The sequence below is a fragment of the Chiloscyllium plagiosum genome, unplaced genomic scaffold, assembly GCF_037043375.1.
Source record: "Chiloscyllium plagiosum isolate Xiang-an unplaced genomic scaffold, Cpla_swu_hap1 HiC_scaffold_37, whole genome shotgun sequence".
Taxonomy (NCBI): Eukaryota; Metazoa; Chordata; class Chondrichthyes; order Orectolobiformes; family Hemiscylliidae; genus Chiloscyllium; species Chiloscyllium plagiosum.
The window spans coordinates 28419490-28441345 of NW_028270175.1; the positions used below are offsets into that span (position 1 = coordinate 28419490).

Here is a 21856-nt window from a genome sequence, read left to right on the forward strand (position 1 = left end):
ACAAGGCATTTGTCAGTGGGTTTTACTAAATCATTTTCAATTGTTTTGCATTTGGTTTAAACAGTGAATTGCTTACCTAACAGGCATAAATAGAATCCTGCAATACTGAACACAAACACATTTTTCATGTTCTACATTGGAATAATTAAATTGCACTTATGATAGACATTTTGATCCATTTTAATAGAATTTTGCATGGTGTATGCTCCTAGATGTTTCTGAGATGCATTGACATACTTCTTCCAAGGTCACAGTATTGTAGGACACAAAGCCTCTGCTGATAATGCATGTTTGATGTGGAGGTGCCAGTGTTGGACTGGGGTGGACAAGATCAGAAGTCACATTAAATCACGCACCACAAAACAACTTATTTTGAACTCCCAGATTTAATATGTGGTTAATGTGGATAATAGACTGCTTGAACACCCTACAGCATATCAAATAGCAAGTGCAATCAAGATCGATTCACAGATTTCTCAGCATTTCATCCTAAATATTAATAGCATGGTAGGTCATCCATCCTCATTCGTCTTTACAAAAAATTGCAATTCTTCACATTTCAGATCTGGCCTCAAAACACCCTTTCAAGAATTGCTGCATTGTGAACAGTTTCATGACTACTCCCATGATGGTCGATGATCCTCTCTTTGAGGTCTACGTTCCCCGAAAGTCCAAAAACTACACTCAAACACTCATTCACAGGTATGACATCAGCTGATACTGAGCATGTTCAAGCAAGTACTGCCCCAAGGTATTTCCTTAACTCCGATGCAGCTTAGTTGCATCAAACAAATACTACTTGTGCAATTTCCAAAGCCCACTCTTTCAGCTACAGGTAATAATGCTTGTAGGTTCTTCTGAACACCGAAGGCTCATCCAGCTTATAGTCAATGAATCTCCTGTTCTTTCTACTCAAGACTTATGAATCCTGATTCCAACACTTAGCTATGTATTCATTCCTAGAAGAACTTGCCCAAAGTTCAAACAACAGAAACATCAAACTGTAATAGAGTTTCACCAGATCCGCTACACAGAAAAATGTGTTGTTCAATTTCTTCCTAGCAGTATTTAGAAGTGGGGAGGGGGAAGGGAAGGAGAGAGAGAGAGAGAGAGAGAGAGAGAGAGAGAGAGAGAGAGAGAGAGAGAGAGAGAGAGAGTGTTCAGGGGTGATTCAGGTAGGGAGTTTGAGGGCTGTAATGTACTTTAGGTAGAAGATGAGGTGTTACAGAATCTGCTTCTGTCGATCTCCCTCCCGGATCCTTACTCGCTGTCTGCAACCTATGACCCATGAACTGTACTGAGGTGATCTGCTGAAAGCCCTGCAGTAAGCCACTCCTCTATTGCTGAACTGAATTGAATATTGCCACCTAACAACTCTTGGAACATTGATTAACATTTATAGAGCAGACTTGGATATCTTGTTTGGATGCAAATGAAGATTTCATCACAAGCTGCTGTGTTGCTTTGCTTTTTCAAATCTTTTTTATGCTTCCCAAAGCTGTTCTCAGTTGCAGCTCAAACTTCCCTGTATTGCATGTGCTCTCTTTTTTATCAGAAGATCTTCCAATGTCGGCTTGCAGTCCAAACTGGAACTGATTCACCACTTGTCTGGCTAGCTCACAAATCAATGTCATTATCTAGTGTAAATGTAACTTCTGCACTGCTTCAAATGTTGGTCAAGGCTTGTTCCTGCGCATTCCAATTTGCATCGCTGCCTTCATTTTTTTAAAAACGAAAACCCCCCCACTGATCACTATGTCATATTCATGTGTTTTCCTTAACAGAATTATCACTCATACCGGAATGGTACAGAGTGTAGCTTCAAATTTACTTGAGAATCTGAAACAGGTTTACTAACAGATAAACTGATAACTTGCAGGTGCACAGCAATTTGTATCCTTATCCTTAGTCTAGCATGGCGCTGCTTAGACTTTCTGCAATTGCAGTCCCACACACACTCCACTCAATAAAGAATCTAATTAATTTAAAGAGGGATTATGACAGCTGTTGCCTAAATCACATATAGGATAAAAATCAAACCATTAATGTAGTCACATCCAACTCACAGCTTTAATGCTCCACCTGGTACATAATACTTAATTCAACTAGCACTTACATTGTTTGCTATTCTTCTGTGTGGGTATTTTTGAGAGGATTTTCTTCCAGATTTTATCCAGTCCCATCATAAGACATGCGGTCTTTACTTTGTTGGACTTTACTGGCATGGTTACATCATCATCTTTCCACAGCAGTGATGATTTCTTACATAGTGAGAATGCTCATTCCACAGCCAATCCTCCTCTTTTTACAAGGTGGCCTGGGACTATCAGCCATGAGAAGACGAAGACAGTGAGAACTCACAAAAGGGCAATATGACCGAGAATGTCAACCACTTGCCCTACCTCAGGAGTTATATCTCCAGGGACAATGACATAGAGCTTGACTTCCACACAAAACCTGTAAAGCAGCAATCTTCTGGCAGCTTCACACGGTCTGTACATTCAAAAGCATCAACTGAGCTATGAAATCTACATGTAGCGAATGCAACCTACGCCAACAGTAAAACTGACATTAATTGAATGTCTTTTGTCAGCATTGCCTACTTACAACCCTGGGCACCTCATGGAGAGGAATGGTCAGGGTACCTGTAGTACATCATGAAGACAACATAACTGATACCGGCAGAACATATTTATTCCCCTCAGGACATACATCCTGCCAAAGTGGCAGAAGAATGGACACCACAAGGCCAAAGATGATGAAGCATCTAGCCAAAGACAATCTGGTAAGGTACATTTAAAAGAAGGATCTCAAAGAGTAGAACACCACCTGACGAGAGCAAAAAAAAACAGAATGGACTAAGGTTGGTGGCAGATCATTCACTTCCCCGTAAGAGATTGGAGGAACACAACCTAAATTAATTGAAAGGGGTGGAGGCTAAGGATATGACAGTTTCATCACTCCTCATTTTAGATACATCTAAAAGAAAAACAACATCTATCAGCAACCGGAAATATATGGAACATGTATGGTTACATATGGTTTCCAAGGTTCTATGGCCCATGTTCGTCTGAAACAGGAGGCAAATAATTTCAAATAGACACCCTGCATTAGTGCATAATGTTTATTTTCATTACTGAAACATCACCCACAATATACAGAACAAAATAAAAGAAAAAAAAGCAGGATTCTCAGAAATCCAGAGGAGGTGCACTAATTCAGGTAAGGACAAGGATGAGAGCAATTATATTATTGCATTGATACAGAATATATTTGTAGTTTTTAACCTAAAGTAAAAAGATGCATGGCAACACAGAACATAACAAAAACATACATTTATTAAAATTTTAATGGAATCTAATGGCTGAATACCCAATTTATTACATCACACAGTTGCACAAGTCCAATAATACTGAAATCTGACAAAAATTATAGAGCAATGATCATCTGTGCTGAATTAATCAGCTCATAGATAGCAAACCAACCTGCATTTCCCAGAAGAGTTAAGGTAGACAAGATGGCACGTCAGAAAAGTTTTTCCTTGAAAAAAAAAGTGTAGGACATGTTGTAGTACACTGTGTGCTTTTACTTGTATAACTGTTATAAAAATAACTAATATACTATTTCAGGTAAACTAATGTGCAATAAATTCTGGACACCTATCCTCAGGAAAGACATACTGGCCTTGGAGGGTGCATGGTGCAGTCTCACAGATCGATACCAGAGCCAAAAAAAAAGAAACATTTTGGGAACTGGTAGCATGGAATAGGAATAAACAAAAACAGAAAATACTGTAAATATTCAGGTCAGCTTTCCTGTTCATACATTTCTCTGTAGTCAAAGCGTAAACTCTTAATTACAATAATCTAAACTATATTTTAATATAACAATTTGCACAAAATGAACTATTTTCCATTGACACAAATGTGTTGCACCACTTTCAAAACCATGTGGAAAATATGCAGGTTTCAAGATGTAGAAGGAATACAAAACTTGATCAAGAATTCAGGCTTGCAGAGTTGTTTCAAGGACCTTTCCAATCCAGTCTGCAACTATCTTGTTCTGTTGTACGCATGATACATAAAAGATAACTGTTCCATCTTTAGATGCTTCTTTGCTGATTTTAATAAAAGGTACTATTTACACTAACTGGCATCTAGAAACACCATTTCTTTTAAAAATTGAAACTGTGTCTTCCTGACAGTTGCAAGCATAATCTGTCGAAGTTATTTGTGGCCCCAGGAGACCCACACATTAGGTCTTAAGTTAACCACCTAGGTTGGTGTTCAAATTCCGTCAGGGCAATTTAAACAAAGATTTCAACAAATGAGGTTGTTTGTTGATTAGAACTAGAAAGCAAGATCTGTAGGATGTCATAAAAACATAAAAATTACTCACTTTAAGCCCTTCATGGCAGGGAATATACCAGCTTTACCTAGTCTGCCTAATATATAATTGATTTTTAGAGGTATAAGTGGCCTTAAAGCCCTTTACAGCATCCATGCAAGCCACACTGTTGTACAACAATTGGTATTATTGCTGTTAAACAATAAAGGTAGTTTGCTTGTAACAAAGCAACTTTAAACAATTAGTAATTCAGAACAAACCAGAAATCAAACCTGGAACCTTGCAATCTATATCATTCAAGCGCATGCTACATGAGGATTTGTTTGTCCATGAAATCTACCTGTTGGTCATCAAAATGCAAAGAGGCCACAGACCTTTGCAAAGATTAAGTGGACACTTTGCAGTTAAATCTAAAGATGCTTAATTCTTTTATCTTGACAAGGATGAGAATCACATATAGGCCAGTAAAATAAAACACAGAATCATGAATGCTAGAAAGCTGGAGTAAAAGCTCAGAGTGAAGGAGAAACTCAGCAGATCTGGACCCATGAAGAGTTATTGGACTCAAAATATTAACTGTTTTTCTCTCTACTGATGCTGCCAGACCTGCTAAGTTTCTCCAGCATTTGTTTTTGTCACAGGACCGCTAAATCTAGAGTCATAGTGTCACATAGCACAGTAACAGACCCTTCAGTCCAACTCATCCAAGCTGACGAGATTTCCCAAGCTAAACTTGTCCTACTTGCCTGCATTTGCCATATCCCTCTAAACCATGCCTATTCATGTACCTATCCAAATAGCTTTTAAATGTTGTAACCGTACCTGCATTTAGCACTTCCTCCGACAGTTCATTCTACATACAAACCACCCTTTGTGTGAAACAGTTGTCCCTCAGGTCACTTTTAGATTTTTCTCCTGTCACCTTAAAAATATGCCTCCTCGTTTTGAACTCCCCACCTGAGAGAAAAGACCTTTGCTCTTCACTTTATCTATACCTCTTATGAAGTTATAAACCTCTATAAAGTCACCCCCAACCTTCTAGGCTCCAGTGAAAAAAGTCTCATTCTATCCAGCCTCTCCTTATAACTCAAAACACTTTAATCCTGATAACATCCTGGTAAGTCTTTTCTGAACCCTCTCCAATTTCATACTACCCTTAAAATCAGCCTTCCAAAAATGAGGTCAACATTTTTGCAAAGCATGTGAACCACTGTGCTGAGGTGGCTATTTTAATATGTGAAAGAAAATAACACCAATTTTTCAAATTAAAATCAATGTGACATGCTTTATTGATTGAACGAACTTTACAGCGATACCTTTAACACATTTTTTAAAAAAACTTGCAATCCTTTTGGGAATTTACAATGTTTAAAGAAGAAATCCAAACACATGCAATTAGCCAACAGAACGCGGTCATGGGATTTCATGCTTTTTAAAAAAAAAGCAAACAAAGAACCACAACTTGATTCAAGAGTCCAACCCAAATAGGTATGCCATAGCCCTCTATAATTTATCTTAACTCTCCTTGATATTCCAGATACTCAAGGTACGAATTACATGGGGATAATGCCACTAGCTTAAGGCTAAGCAATCCTGCAGTTTCTTTCAAGACCTCACAATGATAGACTCCTCAGCTATTTGTCCTAGCTTTGGAAACACAGACAGCTATTTCCCCAATCTTCTGTACAGTTCCTTCCACATTGATAGCTTTGTGCCATGAGTCTGTGAAGAGTACTGAAGTTTATCCATTTGTTGGAAGCTAGAACCAACCTTTTTCAGCTGTTTTTCACAGATGAAACCCAACCTTAACTGCCCACTTGTCCCCAATAACATACAAATTAAACAAAAAGGACCTTCTAACAAAGGCTCCACCCTAATTCACTATGACATAATGTGAAGTCATTCATAGAAAAATGCAAAGTAATGCTTTTACCCAGAAATGTAAACTAACTACTTTGCCTACAGCATAACTCCTATTCCGAAACCCCCATTCGTAAGTATAAATTAATGGAAGATTCACGATTCCTTCTCTAGACTCCCAATTTACAATATAAGCTTAGAGACAAACGATTCATTTATCCAAGTTTTGTTTTCACTATTTATTCCGGCCTTAGTGATCACTGTTTATGAAATGATATTGTTTGAAAACTTGTGTTTTAGGCCAGACATGGCTCAGAAAAACTATTTTTAAAAAAAAATTTAATGGGTCAAAGTAGCATTTTCAAGAAATTATGTAACTTAAGCTAAATGACTAGACAAATTGCCTACTAAAACAACTGCTGGAGTATTAACATTCTCAACAATTGAGCAAGAAATGTTGAAGCAAAGATAGGCGTGACGTTTGAGTGTAATTGAAGTTCCGTAAAGAATATTGCTGGTGAAAAGAGTCAAGATCCTTACGACAATTTGAAAATAACTTTAATTTTTGTTTTTCTTTGTGTAATAAACACATGGTCCTTTGTTTAAATGTGAATATTTTCAGTGAGTGACCACCAAATTAAATTGTAAAAACAAAAAGCTTACCTCCTATCATGCCACATTTCACTCTGAAATCTGGCTCATTCAATTAACTCGAGCTGGATTTGTAACACCTAAGACAAACATAGGATACCTTTTAACTGTAATAAACCCAGCTTGTTTGACTTGCATTTAGATCAGAATTGTTCATTACTTTCTCAATTGATTGCCCTACTAATCTACAGTTAAAATTTGAAGACTTGAAACTAAAAGCCATATCCTAAAACACAAACCATGAACGAGGATTTGTTCATTTTATTATACAAGCTCATCATCATCCAAGCATTTGACCCAGAAAGTTAAATGAATTTCATTTAGTTACTTTGGCCAAATCCCACTCTAAAGCCTTATTTTCAAAGTCATCCCTTCACAAAGAAGTCATCTTCTCCAGTTACTGAATAGGATGCTTCACATTTGTTGAATGATCTGATAACAGTTTACGCAGAAATAGCATTCTCAGATTTTATGATTTAAAACTGCACAAAACACAAAGTAGGCAGCACACGCATTCCTGGTCTTTGTGAACGTTTGCTGTGCATCACCAACCACCTATTCTACTCATTGTAAACATAATCCTTGAATGGCTTGTTGAGGTGCGCATACAAAACAGTTGAAATCCCAGATACATTTGCAAGCTTGGATATTATATTTCCGTAGATGCCATCTGATCGGATTAATTATATGGAATCTGATTATGCACCACACAAACAAAATTACATTTTTTGATGCGCAATCCAGAAATCCAGGGAATGTTCTAGGGGCCTGGGCTCAAATTCCACCATGGCAAATGGTGTAGTTTGTTTTTTTAAAAATATTTAAATACCCACCCAGTTCATCAACGTATTTTAGGGAAGGAAATCTTCCCTTCTTACCTGGTCTGGCCAATCCTACGGAAGTGTAGTTGACTTGTCACTAGTCAAGAGCTTATGCCCGAAACAGCGATTCGTCTACTCCTCGGATGCTGCCTGACCTGCTGTGCTTTTCCAGCACCACACACTCTACTCTGATTGTCCAGCATCTGCATTCCTCACTTTCTCTAGTTGACTTGTCATCATCCTCTTAATTGGCTAGAAAGCCACTTGGTTGTATCAAACCACAAAAAAAATCTCAAAAAGGAATGATACAGCAGAGACCATCTGAAATCGACCTAGGCACCAGGAATGGTAATGGAAAATACAGGCCTGTTGACCCTGCAAAGTCCTCCCCACCAATATCTGGGAACTAGTACCAAAGCTGAGAGAGTTACTTCACAGACTAGTCAAGCAACAGACTGACAATTTCTAAGGTACGATTCCATGAATATGACTATACCCTGGACAAGCCTAGGTATGACATGGCCAACTGGCAGGTCAGACTCAGCAGAAGTGGCGCCAGTCATATACAGTCAGGAGGGAGTTGCCCTGGAAGTCATCAATACTGAAGCAGGACCCCATGAAATCTCATGGCACTGTGTCAAACATGGGCAAGAAAACCTCTGCTGATAACCAAATATGGTTGCTGAATCAGTCCTCCATGTTGAGCATCACTTGGAGAAAGCAGTTGAGGTGGCAAGCATGTAGAATATACTCTGGATAAGTTACTTCAACATCCCTCACCAAAAGTGACTCAGATGCACCACTACTGACCCGGTTGATTATGTCCTAAAGTTATAGCTGCTACACTGGGTCTGCAGTAGACAGGTACTAAGGAAATGATTAAGAAGGTAAACCATACTTGACCTATCCTCACCAATCTGCCCGCAGCAGATTCAACTGTCCATGACAGTCTCACTGGCAGCAATCACTATGTGGTCCTTGCGGAGACAAAGTTGCATCTTATCAATTTGGCTCAGATACAGGGAGATGATGACCTAGTAGTATTATCGCTAGACTACTGATCCAGGAACTCGCGTGTTCTAGGTTTGAATCCTGCCAGAGCAGATGGTGGAAGTGGAGTTCAATTAAAAAAAATCTACTAATAATCCTGAAACGATTGTCAATTGTCAGGAAAACCCATCTAACTTACTAATATCCTTCAGGTAAGGAAATCAATCATCACCCGGTTAATCAATTTAACCCCAGAGCTAGAGCAATGTGGTTGACTCTCAACTGTCTTGTGAAATGACCTAGCAAGCCACTCGGTTGTATCAATCACTACCAAGTCGAATAAAGAAGTTAAACCAAACAGACCACATGGCATCAAAATAGGCACTGGAAAAAAAACAATGATAGAAACAGCCTTGTTGACCCTGCATAGTGCTCCTTACTAACATCTGAGGGTGCAGGCTAAAATTGGGATAGCTGTCACACAGGCTAGTCAAGCAACAGCCTGACTGACAGGACAGACCCAAAAGAGGTGGTGGCACAGCAGTATATAGTCAGGAGGGAGTTGTTCAGGGAATCCTCAACATTGACTTCAAACTCCACAAAGTCTCATGGCTTCAGGTTAAACATGGTCAAAGAAACCTTTTGCTGATTACCATGTACCATCCGCCCTTGGTTGATGAATCAGTACTCCTGCATGCTGAACAACACTTGGAAGAAGCAGTGAAGGTGGCAAGGACGCAAAATATATTCTGGGATTTCAATGTCCATCACCAAGAGTAACTTGGCAGCAGCACTACTGATCTAGCTGGTTGGGTCCGAAAGGATATAGCTGCTAGATTGGGTCTCCGATTGGTTGAGGACACCAATAAAAAAGGAAAAACATACTTGACCTCATCCTTACCAATCTGCTGGCTGCAGATGCATCTGTTCATGACAGTATCAGTAAAAGTGACCTAGTGGAGACAAAGGAGTGTTTTGACATTGTGCTTTCACATTGAGAATACCCTCCATTGTATCGTGTTAGACTATCACCATGCTAAATAGGACAGACTTTAAATAGATCTAGCAACTCAAGACTGGACATTCATGAAGTGCTGTGGGTCATCAAAAGCAGAAGAATTGCACTCCAACACAATCTGAAACCTTGGTGCAGCCCAGCATATACCCCATTCAACAATTAACATCAAGCCGGGGGAATCAACCATGATTCAATAGAGTGTGCAGGAGTTCATTCCAGAAGCAGTAGCTGGCACACCGAAAAATGAGGTGTCAACCTGGTGAAGCTACCAAACAGGACTACTTACATGCCAAACAGCATAAGCAGCAAGTGACAGACAGAGATAAGTGGATCCACAACCAACAGATCAGATCTCAGCTCTGCAGTCTACACCAGAGATTAGGTTCAGCAAAGTTTTGAATGGCAGTAGACAATTTAAAAACTCTGAGGTGGCAACTCCACAAATATCCCCTTTGTCAATGATGCAAGAGTCCAGCACATCAGTGCAAAGATAAGGCTAAAGCATTCATAGATCAGAACTTCTGGCTGAGGATTGCTATCTCGGACTCCTAAAGTGGTCCTCAGTATCACTGATACCAGTCTGCATCCAATTCAATTCATTACATGTAACATTAAGAAATAGTTGGAGGCACTGGATACTGCAAAGGCTATGAGATCTGAAAACATTCCAGCAACAATAACGAAGGCTTGTGCTCCAGAACTTGACACTCCTTTAGCCAAGCAAGCCCAGTAGAGTTACAAAACTGGCATATTGCCAACAATGTGGAAAATTGCACACAAAAAGCAGGATAAATGCAACCTGGCGAATTACTGCTCTATCAGTTTATTCTCAATCATCAGTAAAGTGATGGAAGGGGTCATCAACCGTGCTTTCAAGCAGCAGCTGCTCAGCAATGATCTGTTCAAAGATGCCCAGTTTGGGTTCTGCTGAAGCCACTCAGCTCCTGATCTCATTACAACCTTCGTTCAAACATTGTCAAAACAGCTGAATTCTAGATGCGTGGGGAGATTGAAATACCATCAAATCAAAGCTGCATTCAACAGTGTGTGGCATCAAGGAGCCCTAGCAAAACTGGAATCAATGATCTTCGGGGGACAAACTCTTGCTGGCTGGGGTTATACCTGGGAAGATCGTTGTTAGAGGTTAGTCATCTCAGCTCCAAGACATGTCTGCAGGCACTCCTCAGGATAATATCTTCAACTACTTCATCAGTAACCTCCCCTCCATCATACGGTTAGAAGTGAGCATATTCGCCAATGATTGCACAATGTTCAGCATCATTCGTGACTTCAGATATTGAAGCAGTCCACATTCAAATGTAACAAAGTTTGGACAATATCCAGTTTGGACTGACAAGTGGCAAATCACATTCCCATTACAAATGCCAGGCAATGCCCATCTCCAACAAGGAAAATCAAAACTACCCCTGGTCATTTTATGTTGCTACCCTCATTATCAACATCCTGGGCTTACCATTGACCTGAAACTCAAGTAGACTTACCACATAAATACAACAGCTACAAGAATAGGTTAGAGGCTAGGAGTACTGCGGCAGGTAACTCACCTCCTCACTATCTAAAACCTGTTAATATCTACAAGACACAGAAAGGAATGTGATATAATACTCTCCACTTGCCTGGATGGGTTCAGTTCCAACAACGCTCAACAGCATTCAGAAGAAAGCAGCCCACTTGATTCGCAACATTTCCAAACATCCACTTACTCTACCATCAACACTCAGTGGCTGCAGTGTGCATTAACTACAGGAAGCTCTGCAGAAATTCACCAAAGATCCTTAGACAGTACCTTCCAAATCCACAACCACTTCCACCTAGAAGGACAAGGGCAGCTGATAAATGGGAACACCACCACCTGCAAGTTCTCCAAGTCATTCACCATCCTGACTTGGAATATATCGCCATTCCTTCAATGTCGCTGGGTCAAAATCTTGGAATTCTCCCCTTAAGGACAGTTTGGGTCAAGGTACGGCACATGAACTGCAGCAGTTCAAAAAGGCAGCTCATTGCCACTTCAAGGGCAACTGGGAATGGGCAATAATTGCTGACCAGCCAGCAACGTCCACCTCCCACAAGTGAATAAAAAATACGCAGAATTCTGAATAGAAGGTACTCAGTAATTTTGTCCTACATCATTTCCATTGGCCACCTACCTCCAAAGAAGGGTGATTAATCAATAATTTCCTAGTTTGTTCTAACAGCCTTTCCAAACAATATCACACAAGCCATCCATCCATGCTTTTGGCATAAATCTTCCTTATCGAAACATTGGACAACTATAGTCAGTGTAACTGCTGCTTTTTGCTCAAATTTCCTTTAGGTAGAGCTATAAGCCCTCTGATGCTGTCATTCACTAGCTTAAATTTTAGTAACTTCTTTGGAATAATTTATCTTCTGAATGCTAATCTCCAGTTACGGTTTTATTCTTTTTCTGATTTTAAAAAACTTCCAATAGCAGCATCCTCTTTGAAAGTTGAGGCAAAATGCTAAAATAATGCCTTTCATTTCAAAAGCTTGCCACCATCTGTTAACAGCCCTTTCCTTGCATTAGAAGGAAAAGTTGTAATTACGTTTTTGTCTTGAAGTGAATATATAAGTGCAGTGTCTCAAAAATCAGCAATCCCAAGAATAAATCCATGCCAGATTTTGGAGAATACTGATATTTGAATAGGATGGTTGAGGTCACAATGGTCAGGTCACTCTTTACACAGGAAAAAGTTTTGCGCTCAAAGCCAATAGCTAGTCAGTGTGCCAATGCAACATCTAACCCAAGAAGCATTTATTTTACTTAACTAGTAATATTTAAAAAATCATGCATGGTAGTTCAAATGTCTAGTTTTTGGACATTGTTGACTTTTTACAAATTTAGACACTTATCTGTAGTTGCCAATTTCATTATTTTTGCCCTTTTTGCTCCTAATTACCTTATTGAAGGTTTCTTTCCTCATCTTGAAATGTTATAAATTCACTTTTATCATCTACTCTGATTACAAAATCCTCTGTTAAAATGTTGATTTAATTTACTATTGACATTCTACCCTTTATTCTTTGAAATGATTTAATTTCTGTATTATCTGTATTAATATTTCTTATTGTTGATTCATTCTGTTTGTCAATATTTCCATCTTTTTACTTGGGTAAGAGCCTTTATCATCAGAATTGGAAAAATGAAATTTGGACAAGTCTATATCATTGTTTTTTCACTCAAAATATGAAAAGAAATTTGAGAATAAAGATATGTTTTCATTTGACTTTGTTCTTACTGTTCATTTAACCCAATTTGTTCAAACCGTTCATCAACTTCAATTTCATTTTCTGGATAACAAAAATGTTCTTCCTAGTTTTAACTGCAATAGATTGCTGGAGCAAAATAGATCCTATACACAATGTAAAATATTTTTCATTTTGAATCATTTTCCTACCTGAATCTATCTCCTATACTCATTACAAAAAAGGCTCCACATTGTAGCACCAATTCCTTTTAGATCCAAGGACAACTAGCTCTTAATTGTAGCAGTACCAATGATATCTACAGGGATACAGGTAGTTACTTCAATACAAATTTTAACATGTGCACAAATGATTTTTAAAATGACTTGTCAAAAGAAAGACATTAAAAAGTATGCCGTACTCTCTTATAGACCTAAAGGATATATACACACATTTTAACTATATAATATGCTACTGAATGGCAGGCTTGAGAATTAATTTTAAATTTTGAGCAGATATTACAGAGGACAAAAACAGAACATAGAACATAGAACAATCCAGCGCAGAACAGGCCCGTCGGCCCTCGATGTTGCGCCGACCTGTGAACTATTCTCAGCTCGACCCCCTACACTATCCCATCATCATCCACGTGCTTATCTAAGGATTGTTTAAATCTCCCTAATGTGGCTGAGTTGACTACATTAGCAGGCAGGGCATTCCACGCCCTTACCACTCTCTGCATAAAGAGTCTGCCTCTGACATCTATCTTAAATCTATCACCCCTCAATTTGTAGTTATACCCCCCTCATACAAGCTGACGTCTTCATCCTAGGAAAAAGACTCTCCCCGTCTACCCTATCTAGTCCTCTGCTCATCTTGTATGTCTCTATCAAATCCCCCTTAGCCTTCTTCTCTCCAATGAGAACAGACCCAAGTCTCTCAGCCTTTCCTCATAAGACCTTCCCTCCAGACCAGGCAACATCCTGGTAAATCTCCTCTGCACCTTTTCCACATCCTTCCTGTAATGGGGCGACCAGAACTGTACCACTTTCATGATACTAAATCACACCAGGTGCAAACCCAATCCAAGCAAATTTATAATATTTTAATAACTTGATGAAAATAAACAGGAAAGAAAGCAATTCTGTGCACAGCATTTAGCTGTAGAAATGCAAAACATTGCTGGAACTAAAAATTTTAAATTAAAAAACACGGAAACTGTTGGAGATACCCAGGGTCTAGCAGCATCTGTGAATAAACAGAAAAAGTTAATAAAGTGGAAGACCATGTCAAGCAAAGAGAAGTCTGAAGTTTGAACACCTGGTTAATGACAAGGTCCATTAAGATAGGGAGAAGAACTGTGCCCCTCAAAAAGGGGGATAAGAAGGAGGATCCAAATGCCCCAAGAGACCACATCAGCATTTTTTAATTTTCTACTCTGAGAAGTGCTCAAAGATCAGGAGTGAATTTCCTGGAATGTCCACTGGAGATGTTGCAAAGAAGCTGAGAAATGTGGTCCACTGTACAACACAAGGATACTCTACCATATGAGAAAGCTTCCAAGTTAAAGGAGAAGTAGGAAAGGAACTTGCAGCCTATCACACCAAATGCAAGGGCAATTATGGTAAGAAACCAGCTGCCAAGCCAGATCAGGTTGCAGAGGAGGAGGAACAGGATAAGGAAGCCAATTAAATAAATCCAGATGTAAAACAAATCTTTGTCTAAGGCTTGATCTATTTTTCTTGCAAAGAAAGGAAATGTAAATTTATTTGAAATTTGGACCACTAGCTAACTGCACAAAACTATGTATGGTTAGTGGAAAGTGATGCTGGAGATCAGAGTCAAAAAGTGCAGCGCTGGAAAAGCACAGCAGGTCAGGCAGCATCCAAGGAGCAGGAGAGTCGAAATGTCGAGCATAGCTCTTCCGTTGACTCTCCTCCTTGGATGCTGCCTGACCTGCTGTGTTTTTTCAGCACCGCACTTTTTGATTATGTATAGTTAGTACTGTATTTTTACACTGCATAACCAGGCCCTGAACTGCTTTAATTATGTGTTAACGGATTTGTTTTTCAAAAAGAGAGGAATTCCAGAGTGATGGAATGTTCTCGCACAATTAATGTTTTGTGTGGAAGTTTCAATGGTAAGAGATAGTCAGGTTTTTTTTTGTCAGACAGTTAATACCAATTTTTTGCAAACTGCTTTTGTAAATCTTTTGTCACTATGTGGGATTGCTAACTTTTCACATTTAGACCATGATAAGAATCAATACATTTTTTAATAAAATAAACATTTTTTAAAAATTTCACGTGTGACCTGTCAATTTGAACAGTTATGACAGAAGATCACTCGTCTGAAACAATGCCCTAAATGACTACGGGATTGCCGCTCATGATTACTTTTCATACTAGGACCAAACTCTGCACTTCTGTCCAAGACTTCCAATCTCAGTTCGTTCAGAAATATAGAGCAAACCTGAAATCCAACAGTTATCTCACAGCGCATAGTAACCGGGGCAAGTCAAACAGCAGCATTTTTTCACAGTAGCAGTCACTGTGCTCAGTTTAAAAATTCATACAAGCTTCTGTATATTATTGTTTTCAGCTATTGTATTGCAAAATTATTTCACAAATTATATCAACAATTTTTCATTATCACGCAGCCAGCATTCCTTTGTTTTGCATTCACCTTGCTCCCTCATCTCCCAACAACATTCACTTTGTGGCTGTGCGCCTTCATCCCCAACAGTGTTCACACATACCCCTCAAACAACTCGACTGTGACCCAGTGACACTGAAGGAACCACTTTCTTAGATGACTGTTCCCACTCTCCCAGTTTTGGAGCACATAGTGTGCTGTACCCTCTCCAGTTGGAGCAGGCAAAGTTGACACAACATATAAGGGGGCAATGTATTGGTTCTTCATATCAGTCAGGAGGTTGTGCAATCGTGCCCCCTATAGCAGTCCTTGCCCCCTAGTAACCAGTCTTGTAGGAAACCTGGACCATCAAATGCAACTGGAACATGAGTGCTCCAGGATGTAGGAGTCACGGCAGCTGCCAGAATACTGAATTATATCTCCAAAAAGTCGAAATGGTGCTAAGAATGAACTTTAATGGAATGAAAGCCTTTCTATTGTTCAACTCCACTGCGCTGCAATATGGCCCTGTCAATGTGACATGTATGCAGTCAACCATACTCTGCACCTGAGGAAACCAACTACTTTTCCAAATCCTACAGCCAGATTGTAGGATTTGACCTTCTCATAGAGAAATGAAATGAACCAACATGATCTTGCACAGACTGAAGATGACCCAGGGAAATCCTCAGCCAGAGGGAGACAGACACCGATGACAGCCAATGTGTGGCTTTGAAATTAAGCTAATATAATTTTAATAACTTGTGTTTTTATTGGAACCGTATATTGTTATGGAGTTGGAGGCAGATAATAGGCAGTTAAAAGAAAGGAGGCTTAGAGTTGTAAAGAGTTGTTATTTAATGTTCATGTGTTAAAGAATAAATTGATTTTTAAATAGTATAAGTTGGGAGTTCTCTGTCACTCATCCTTTAGCATATTACAAGGAAAGGTGAGTTTTTCTGGGTGTTTGGTTTAATTACCCGAAGGGCTCACCGCCATGTCACACTACCTGCATTTGGTCCATCTCCCTCTCAACCTATCCTATTGATATACGTGTCCAAATGTCATTTAAATGTTCTAACTGTACTTGCATTTACCACTTTCTCTGGCTGTTCATTTCATATGAACCACCCTCTGAAAAAAATTGGCCCTCTGGTCCCTTTTAAATCTTCCTCCTCTCACCTTAAAAATGTGAGAGGGGGAAGGGAAGGAAGAATAACATTGCTATTCACTTTATCCAAGCTCATGATTTCATAAACCTCTGTATTGTCACCCCTAAATTTCCTGTGCTCCAGTGATATAAGTCCCAGTTTATGTAGACTCTCCTTATAATTCAAATCCTCTAGTCCTGATTAGATTAGAATATATTCCCTACAGTGTGACCCACCCAGACCCATTTCCCTCTGACACTAACACTATGGGCAATTTGATATTGCCAATTCACCTGCCATGTTCTCTCCCCAGTTGCTCTTAATGTATTTTAGAAAGTCTTTGGATTATCTCTAACTTTATCATTTGAGTCCATGTCTTATTTTTGCCCTCCTGATTTCCCTCTTAAGAATGCCTCTCCTCCCCTTATACTCCAAGAGATTCACTTGATCCCATTTATAATGGAATAGCAATACAATCATACTAATAATATACAATGAATCGAACAAGGTATTGCTCAAAGCAACAACAGGATAAACTTCACTAATGTCAACGTGAGGAATACAGTCACAGCTGCAGCTGTACAGCATGTCCCTCGTTTCCCACATTACCAACCAGATTGATGAATTTAAAATCACAAATGGACAAACACACATTCATTTCTATCTCAGGTTCAGTAGAAGGTAAGTAGAGTCAAAGAGTCATACATTCTTGCCCGTTACACAAATTGTACCTTTTAAGCTTTCACTATCTCAGTTATCATTAAACACTTGTGTTTTCATCTGGTCGTAATTAGAACAGTGAGTGCTTCCACAGCATTGCTTTTCATCTCCTATTTGAAGAGGCCTGATAATTGTCCTCTTCTTCAGAACACACTTCACTCCCCTTACTATGAGCTTCCCCCAGAACTGCATCACCATCCTTGTCCCCACCTTAATCCACGCTTCTTTCCTCTTCCTCACCTAGCACCCACTCACTATCATCACAAAGTACTCCTTCCCACACAGCCCCCCTTTAAACTCTAAGCCCTGTAAGATATGGACCCCCAAGACTGATTGTTGTCCAGCCCACTGACCAACTCTGACAGACAGCCCTAGGTAATAACTGACCATGCTGCTTGCAGCTCCCTGACTGACACTACTTGATAGCTTGTGATGTCCCTACAGGACTGATCATGGCCCACTCCGAATGTAGTCAGATTTATCCCATGACCATGACCGCCCCAAACTGAAAACTGACCAGAGTCAAGACCTGGGAATGTGTATGAACACTGTCCCGAACTGATATCATCATGATTTGAAGATGCCGGTGTTGGACTGGGGCGTACAAAGTTAAAAATCACACAACACCAGGTTATTGTCCAACAGGTTTATTTGTAAGCACTAGCTTTTGGAGCGTTGCTCCTTCATCAGATGGTTGTGAAGTACAAGATCATACAACAGAATTTATTGCAAATGTTTACAGTGTGATGTGACTGAAATTATATATTGAAAAAGATCTGGTTTGTTTGTATGGTCTCTCATCTTTTAGTTTGAACAGGTTGGTTTCAGTTCTTTCATATGTAAACTGCAGTAGCCTAGTCCAATCCGAGAGTTCAGTGCCTGATGCTGAAGTGTCTTCAACATGCATTGCAATTTCTGCCATGTCAGTCTGTCCAAACTGTAGCTTTAAATTATAGATGCATCCTGCAAGTGGATCAGGCAGGTGCCATGAGAGTCCTAAGCAGCTGGCAGCTTCTGTTGAAAAAGGGGTGCATGCAGCCAGCCAGTGCCCATGAAGCATATCCTTTTGCCGGATGGTCAAAAAGGTAGCTCAGTGGAGCAAGCAGAGTTGGAGTTGCTAGATACCTGCTCTGACTTTCTTGTGGGGGATTTTTGCCATCTGTTTTACTCACCTGGGTGGCAGGATAGGAAGCTACATAATAATTCGGCAACATGTGCCATTAATGAGGCAGAAAGCAAGCAAGAGTCTCCCTTAATGTGTCTCTCGCTGCTGTGAGAATCTCATCTTACTGCCCAGAACTTCATTGGAAAATACAGTTAATTGCTCCAGATGTCAAAAATGGCCCTCTCACATGATTCTAAGAATTTCTCACCATAGCCCATATGTTCAGGGCCCTAGAAGATTCTACGCAATGTGACGTTGTGTAGATAGGATTGTAAAGATAAAATTGTATATGCCAAGATATACTGTGTATTGCCTACAGTTTTTCTTCACTATTAGCAAAAACTTAGATTTGTGAGAAAATGATTTGCTCCAATCAACTAGTCTCCAGAATACCCACTTGTAGGAGAGACAACGAGCAAATAACAAAAATTCCAGTCTGCAATTTAAACTAAACTAAACAGCTACCTGTTGAAGGAACAGCGTTCTAAAAGCTAGGACTTCCAATAAACCTGTTGGACTATAACATGGTGTAGTGTGATTTTTAAATTAAATTCAGTTAGGGCATATTTATTTGTAATGCCCAGAGGGCAGGAAGAGAGAGAGAGACTCTAAAATTTCATTGTATGTATGTTCAAGCCAACATAAAGGAATAGTAGTTTAAATGTCTACCTCAGCCATTTCGAGAGAAAATACACCATCAGAACCCATAAATGACTTGACAGGGTGATACCGACACCACAATCAGTTGCCCTAAAACACAACAGGTTTCAGTCATGATATGAAATCCAATACATTAGCTGAGTATTTTGATCCAAAGCACCAGTTGCCTGACTGTGTCTGTTGGCTTGTTTGAATCACCTTTATCTTTTGAATTAAAGATGGTGCCAGTTTCCTTGTAACATCAAAAGGAAACATCATAACCAGCTCCAGGTTTAGCTAAATGCCTACCTTATCTTAGGAAATATCTTAGGAAAGTTTGATTTCTGGAAGGAAATTTGTATTTCACTAAGAAATTAACTAATTCCCAGCTTAAGATGACTACATTTTCTCCAGCAAATTGATGGTAACTCATCTCCAGGGAAAAGACTTTGTGCATAGTCAAGTGAAAGACTTCAACTGAACATTGACTTTTTGGACTAAATTTTCTGGATTCTCAAATTTAGACAGGCTTCTTCCAATACAAACAAGAACAAAAATTGCTGGAGAAACATAACAGGAAAATCAGAAATAAAAAGTACTAAATCTGAAACGTTAACTCTGATTTCTCTTCACAGATGCTGCCAGATCTGTTGAGCCTTTTCAGCAATTTCTATTTTCATCTCTAGCAGAGGCTAGACATCTGAAACAAACAAAACCAGAAATTGCTGGAGCAACTCTTCAGGTCTGGAAGGGTCACAGGAGTTGAAGTGTTCCCATTGTTTTCTCTCCACAGATACTATCAGACCTGAAGAGTTGCTCCAGCAATTTCTGGTTTTGTTTGTTTCAGACCTCTAGCCTCTGCTAGAGATGAAAATAGAAATTGCTGAAAAGGCTCAGCAGATCTGGCAGCATCTATGAAGAGAAATCAGAGTTAATGTTTCGGATTCAACACTTTTTATTTCTGATTTCCAGCATCTGCAGATCTTTAGTTTTTTTTATCTGCATTGGGTGTTTTGTTTTACTTCTAATATTTTTGATTTTGAACAATTTGCAACTTCTCTCCTTTCCCTTCCTTGGTGGAATATATTGCAAACTATTTTCTAGGTTCTGAATGTAGTTATAAATCCTAATTAGTTTTAATTCTGAAGAATGTTCTGTGGGTCACTTAAAATTGCACTTTCAGAGTCTGGGGCAACAGTCCTCAACCTATAGTTAAAAAGGGTAAAGAAAAATAAGAAAATAACATTTCAGAATGCTGATGATAGTACTGAAGAAATTAGTTTAGAGTTGCTGACACCACGTGGCAATCGGAAAATATGGAGGAATTAGAATGTGTTCATAGGTTGTTCACCAAGAGTAGTAGTAGCAGTAGTAGAAGGAGTAGGAGTAGCAAGTTCAGGTTTTGAGACAATCATTTTCATCTGAATTGTACCAGTTCAGAGTAAAAGGGGAATTCATTTTAGCAGATAGTTAATAACAAATTGATCATAAAAAGATATGCCACACATATGCACACACCTTTGTTCAAGTGTATGGTTTTCAACCCTTTTTGGAATGGTACCCATGAGAAATTCCTGCATCACTTTAGACAAACAATCGAAAGTCTGCAAAACAAACTCCTTTCTGCTTTGATTTTCATTCAGTGTTAGTTTCTGATAGTTTGTTTCTGTAACACTTTTCACTCTACCTTCTACAGTTTTTGATCATCTCCAGTGGGAGACTTGAGAAGACATTTTTTTATGGGGAGGGAGGAGACAAATAAGAAGGAATTGAACTGATCTCAATCAGCTTAACAGCAAGTGCTGAAACAATAAAATGAGAAGCAACTTTGTATGAAACACTGTTTAGAATTTTTCTGACCTTTCTGCTTCAGCAAGTCACAAAAAAACTCAACACTTTTTAGAAGGATAAGAAATTATTTTACTGAAACAAAATACTTGGAGGAGCTCGAAAATACTACAGACACATGAGAATACCACCTGCAAGTTCTCCTCTGAGCCAAACACCACCCTGACTTGGAAAAATATATCACTAATCCTTCGCTGTTGTTGGATTAAATTATTGGAATTTTCCTAACAGTACTATGGCTGCATTTCTCTCATATGGACTGCTTCAGCTCAAGAAAGCAATCACCAACACCTTTTTCAAGGTCATTTAGGGATGGGTGATAAATGATGGTTAAATGCCAAGGCCCATGAATGAACTTTTAAAAGTACAAGTTAGCATATGGTTTATCAACCTCAGAGTTCAGTATCCAGTTCTCACTGCCATACATAAATTAAAAATTTTCATGAGTGCACTAATATCTGTAAGTTAGAAGGAAAGTGACATATGATCCAACTTTGATTGGCTTGTAGCTTGTAGAAATGAAGCAAACCGAACCAGATTCACCAAGGCCCAATTTATTAGGGGCAATGCCACGAGCATCAGTAAACGAATATACAACAGTCATTTTCTGAAGAAGTCATACTCAATACAAAGTGTTAAATCTGTTTTTCTATCCACAGATACTGCCAGAACAGTATTTCCAGCACTATCTGTTTGCGTTTTACATTATAAAATAACTTTAATTTGTCACCTCAAATTGTTCCTCCCACTACCAGCAAGAAACAACCTGCAGTCAAGTACTTCA

General features: G+C 39.1%; 1 protein-coding gene across 4 annotated transcripts in view; it reads right to left on the reverse strand.

Moving 5' to 3' along the window:
- prdm2a (PR domain containing 2, with ZNF domain a) overlaps window positions 1-21856 on the reverse strand; it is a 172634-nt gene that overhangs the window by 129111 nt on the left and 21667 nt on the right. Inside the window, exon 1 of one of the 4 annotated variants that reach the window (XM_087980537.1) lies at window positions 6871-6889. The exons of 2 other annotated variants lie outside the window; for them this stretch is intronic. The gene's annotated coding sequence lies outside the window, so the exon portion shown is untranslated. Of the gene's footprint in view, window positions 1-3485; window positions 3524-6870; window positions 6890-21856 lie in introns of those variants that run through there. One more of the 4 variants, XM_087980536.1, reaches the window with a different exon arrangement.